The sequence below is a fragment of the Podarcis filfolensis genome, assembly GCF_964270895.1.
Source record: "Podarcis filfolensis genome assembly, chromosome: 3".
In the NCBI taxonomy this organism is placed as follows: domain Eukaryota; kingdom Metazoa; phylum Chordata; class Lepidosauria; order Squamata; family Lacertidae; genus Podarcis; species Podarcis filfolensis.
Window position 1 is genome coordinate 109317559 of NC_139606.1, and position 6120 is coordinate 109323678.

The window sequence follows — 6120 nt, forward strand, 5'->3', positions numbered from 1 at the left end:
GTGACTACCCCAAGGTCACCCAGCAGCTGCATGTGGAGGAGCGGAGACGCAAACCCGGTTCCCCAGATTACGAGTCTGCAGCTCTTAACCACTATACCACACTGGCTCTCTAAGGCTGATAAGGTATCAGCCAAGGTCTCTGGCCCCTCCTGATTTTTAATAAAATAATTTTTGAGGCTCTTTTTTCCCTTTCCCTTTCCTCCCTTCCTTTTTCTTGATTTTAAGTGGGTTGCTTTACATGATGTTGCCTGCAATTTTCTCCTCATTTTATTTGCTGGGGGGGGGGGGGCAACTGTGTCAATGTTCTACCTGAGATTTTTTTGTTGTTGCTTTTTTAGAGGAGAGGTTGAACATTGTCAGTTTCCTCTTGTGAAATAAATATTTTGCTGTGTCTGACAGCTCTCTGGATTTCCAAATATGTCCCAGGTCCAAAAGGTTTGGGTACTTCTGTTTGATGGAGTTTCCAGCCTGTCATTCGTGGAGCTGTCCAAGGTACCTGGCTAGCCCCACTGCTTCAGAGGCCTTCACTCAGAATAGTTGGGGCTGAAGTGCTATGATCAACGTAGGCAACAGTTAGGGCTGAAGTTAACTATTGCATCTGCAAAACCTGATCATGTTTATGGTTTGAGTGTTTCCTCTAGACACCAGATCTCATATTCACCAGCAAGGCAGAACCATCAAGAGCAACAAGAGATGCTCTCCAGTCTTTTGCCCTTAGCTATACTAGGGCTACAAACCACATCTCGATTATCCAGGCAGGATAATGATGTCAACAAACAGCAGGTTTTCCTTCTCAGTTATCCTGTTAAACCAGCACACTGTTGACATCATGAAGTTGGGAGAAAATGAATCAAATGTCAGGAAGCAGTGGGAAAAAAATTAAATTGATCCTTGGTCACCTTGATAATTATTTCTCTGAATCAATGTGGGGCCAAACAAACAAACAAGATAGCTAGATGCATAAATCTGTGCACACACACACACCAACACACACCTGTTTTAGAAAGATGTGGATTTTGTATATCAGCAAAATCACCAGAGGCTGTCATTGAACTGCATTTCTTTCATGGCTTTGAAAAACATAATGCAAGGCATAATGGGAAATGGGAGAAAAATAAGGCATGGGATTGAGACAGAAAATCAAATAGGTTACCTCCAGACAGAGAGGGGATTAGGGCACCTCACCAGTGATATATGTGTAGCTTATAGAACTAGAGGAGAATTGGGTGACAACCATCCAGAAATAGATCTATTCTGTATGAAGCCACCTTACGGCATCATTGGAACATTTCAATGATTTTAATCAAGGCTTGGTCTGCCTATGTACAGATAGGATGATAAAGCTGGGGATCAGTGACAGCTCCAGAATTTGGGGGCCTTTGGGTAAAGCACTCACCTAACACACATAAAACATCACTTTCTTAAAATTCCACAATGTACTCCTTGTTTTGTGTGGCCACAGTGGCACATGCCTTATCTACATCTCCATTTGAATTATTGTAACATGCTCTATATGGGGCTGCCTTTGAAAAGTACTCAGAAACTTCAGCTGACTCAGGGAGCTGCAGATTGTTGACTGGGGCTGGTTATATGGAGCATACAATTCCCTTGATAACAAAAACTGCACTGGCTACCAGTTTGTTTCTGGGCATTGTTCAAAATGCCCCATACAGCTTAGATGCAGGATATCTCAAAGGCGATTCATATGAACCTGCCTGGGGTATAATATCTTTGGAGGAGACCCATCTCTTGATCTTGCCACTCTCACAGACATGCTTTATAATGACATGAAAGGGAAGAGGGTCTTCGTGGAGGTTGCTCCAAGACTTTGGAATTCCCTTCCTAGAAAATTAGACTGGGGATGGAAAGGAGAGAGTGAGTTTAAATTCTATTAATGTTTAATTGAATTTTAATGGTGGGTTTTTTCCTGTGGTTTTTTTTAGCTGTTTCTGTTTTATCTGTAAGCCACCTCACTCATTTAAAAGGAGTGGGGATTGCAAAATGGCAGCCATGGGTTTGGAAATGGCCAAGGCACAATGTGGAAACGCAACTGCTGAATCCACAGATGGATGGACTCTGGCTCAAAGTCCTCTTCCTCATTTCCAGCGGGCTCTTCCTCCTATTAGGTGTCCTCTTCCATAACTCCTCTTCTTCCCTGTTTGGTCGTTGTCATTGTCGTCCCCCATAAGGCTCCCCAATTCTCGTTTAAAAGTTCTGATCTTATGAGTCTTTCATATGAACAAGTATTCCAAGACCTCCTTAATTTGATGCTCAAGTTTACTTAGTGATTACAAGACTAACAGAACCGTACATATGTACAGCTCATGATGTATATACAATAGCAGGAATGTTCAAGTCATGGACAGGGCAGGAATTCCCATGCAATTGCCACCTGCAATATCCACAGGGATGAGTCCTAAGCATGAAGGGTTTTTTTAGTGTGTTTATATAATATATAATAATTATTTATTATTTGTACCCCGTCCATCTGGCTGGGTTTCCCCAGCCACTCTGGGTGACTTCCACAAAGACCAAAAATACACTAATACATCATACATTAAAAACTTCCCTGAACAGGGCTGCCTTAAGATGTCTTCTGAATGTCAGGTAGTTGTTTATCTCTTTGACATCTGATGGGATGGTATTCCACAGGGCGGGCGCCACTACCGAGAAGGCCCTCTGCCTGGTTCCCTGTAGCTTTGCTTCTTGCAATGAGGGAACCGCCAGAAGGCCCTCGGCACTGGACCTCAGCATCCGGGCAGAACGATGGGGGTGGAGATGCTCCTTCAGGTATACTGGGCTGAGGCCGTTTAGGCCGTTTACTTCAACATGTTGAATCCTCTCTGGGATCAGGAGCCTTATCAAGGTCCCTGATCATGGAAAGATAGCTACAGTAAGCATTCAACAGAAACCACCTTCAGACCTTGGCACTGGTGCACAAAGGTGCAAACAGGAGCCCACATGCCTCAGATTCTTGATGGCAGGGGTGCACTCCTGCCCCCATCCACCATTTAAGGTGAAATCTTAGACATGCCAAGTGATGCTGTTTGCTTTAGCAAAAGAACATCTTGATGCTTCCCAGGTTTCCCTATGTGATCAGTTGTGCTTGCCTCTAGACTAGCAAGCCTGTCTGTGACATCATGGCTGTTGAATCCAAGGCAGCAAAAGGCGGTATGACACGTCAAGTTGCATCACAAGCAAGGCAACCAGAGAACTTCCTGGTACTATTCTAAAGGAAGTCTAAAGGAAGAAGACAAGACATTATATTTATATGCAACAGTAGCCGCAAGGCTATTGATTGCGAAAAATTGGAAAAGTGGTATTATACCAAAAAAAATAGAGTGGCTTGCCAAATTATTGGAGTACTACAATATATCCAAAACAATGGGAGAAATTGGAAGGATCTCAAAAGAGAAGATAGACAGGGACTGGAAGGTGTTTAAAGGATACTTGCAAAACCATATCGAAAAATCAGAACTCCTATTAGAACTCCTATTAGCATAAACAAGTTCCGTTTTAAATACTGAAATGCTAAATAAGATGGATAACAATGTATAATAGAAAAAGAAGCATGAAAGTAGGTTAAAGGTGTGTGAAAGAAAGTAATAGAAGTGGAAAGAAATTGCAATTGAGTAGATTGGAAGTCTAACACAAAGGGTGAGGGGTGGTGGATGGTGATGGGGAAAGGAATTACAGTATCTGTGGGATTGAGTGTAGGTATGTTTGAACATTTTTAAGGATTGTATAAAATGTATGTTTGTATGCTTGTATATTTGCAATATGTGTGTATTAAAGCTGAATTATTTTAACAAAAAAAAAAAGACAAGGCAACAAGAGAAGAGGACCAATGACATCTGATACCCAGAAGCACTGAGAGATCAGAGCCCCACATAGATATTACTGTTGGGATACTGCCAGGGAGATAAGGTCCATCTGAGGCCCGAAGCTCGGTGCCGGACGATCCATCGACCTCCCGTAGTCACGCAGTACCAGCAATTTAGCGACACTAAGCCTCAGGCTTAGTGCACACTCTTAGCAGCAGAATTCACACAGCAAAAGTTGCACAAGCATGAGAGCATATTTACAGTTTATTTGGCGTTGGTCAGAACAAAGAAAACATGACCGTCTGCTCCGACTGCTCAGGCACAACAGAAAGAAAACGAAAGGAACATATAGCATAAACATCCTGTGAGACAGGAACTTACGCAGGCTGTTATACAAACATCCTGCTCCCTTTTAAGGTGGAACGGAAATATCCTAACATCCTCCCCCTTTCCGTGTAACCTGTAGTACCTGTGGTTCAACCCAATTGCAACCTTTGTATGTAAACCTTAAGTTGTTCTCTGTTAACAACCTTAGACAACAGATCAGCAGGAATTTCATTTCCTGGCATGTAGGACACCTGAATGAGTCCTTTCTGAATACACTCTCTTGCACGATGTAGCTTAATCTGCAAGTACTTGGTCCTTTGCTTGCAACTCTCCGAGTTCAGCAAAGCCAAACAAGATCTATTGTCTTGATACACTTGTATAGGACATTTCACAGAAACCCCAATGTCCTTAAACAGTTGCATCAACCATTCACAATCCATGAGTGAAAATGACAGAGCATTGAGTTCTGCTTCACAGGAACTTAGGCTAACTGTCGTCTGCTTTTTGCACAACCAGTCAAACAGGCAGTGGTTGTACATGTAGCATACTCCAGAAGTGCTTGTACCATCCGTGGTGTCACTTCCAAAACTTGCATCTGCAAAGATTTCAAGACCTCCAGTCTTCTGACTGGTGAACCTCAGCCTGTAGTGCATAGTCCCTTTCAAATACCGGGCTATGCGCTTCAGAGCTTTCCAATCCTGAACAGTAGGATTGTTAGCATGTCTGCTAAGCAGGTTAGTGCTTACAGCAATGTCAGGTCTTGAACATCTAGCAATGAAATTCAACTTGCCTAGAATGCATCTGTACAGCGTTGTGTCAGAAAACGCTTCAACAGTACTGTCTACCTGGTAACCTGTCACCATCGGTGTGTCTGCTGGGTTTGCATCAACCAAATTCAACCTGGTTAATACATCAGCAATTTTCTGTGTTTGGTGTACCAGAAAATTACCTGCTTGGTCCCTCTCCACCTGCAGAGAAAGATAGTTGGATACCTCACCAAGATCCTTCATGTCAAAGTGCTCCTTCAGCTGAGCTAGGGTGCTTTGGTAGAAAGCCTGATTCTTCCAAAACATCAGAAGATCATCAACAAAACATAAACAATACAGTTTGTTTTGCCCCTCCTCCTTGACAAACACACACGGATCAGCTTTGCCCTGGTGAAAACCTAGAGAAAGCAACGTTTCAGTGAGTTTTGTGTTCCAACACCTGGCACTCTGCTTGAGACCATATAAGGATTTCCGCAGTTTACAGACCATTCCCTTCTGTATCTGCATCCCGTCAGGTGGAAGCATGTACAGCTCCTCCCCCAAAATCCCGTACAAAAAAGCTGTATTTATGTCATGATGGGAAACATGCAGTTTCTCCTCCGCAGCGATCTTGAGCATCAGCCGAATACTCTCATATTTGACCGTGGGTGAGTAGGTCTCGTGGTAATCCTGCCCTGGTACCTGTGAAAAACCTCTGGCAACCAATCTGGCTTTGTGTCTGACAACCTTGCCATTCTGGTCTGTCTTGGCCTTGAAGACCCATTTGCTGCCAACCAGTCTCATCCCTGGGACTACCGGTACCAGCTCCCAAGTCTGGTTCCTGTTCAAGGAATCAACTTCAGCCTTCATGGCATTAAGCCAAGGCTCAGCATCTTTAGAGGTTAACTCCTGGACCTCTTTGAAGCTTGAAGGTTCCCACACCTTCTCTGAGCTACTAAGAACAGCAGTTGCCGTCTTAGCAAACTCATCAGCAAATCTCTTTGGAGGTCTGCCTTTGGTCGCCCTTTCAGACCTGCGAACTAGACGCAAGTCTTCTGGACTCATCTCCTCCTTCTTAGGAGAAAAGTGACCAATGGTGAACAGTGGTTCTTCCAGTTCATTGTCAGACGCATCAGATGGTCTGACTGAGGCCTTTGCGCTCTTGTAGTCTGCTGTGTCATCACTGTCACTGACAGCAGCAGCAGCGCCGCCCACTGAACTGG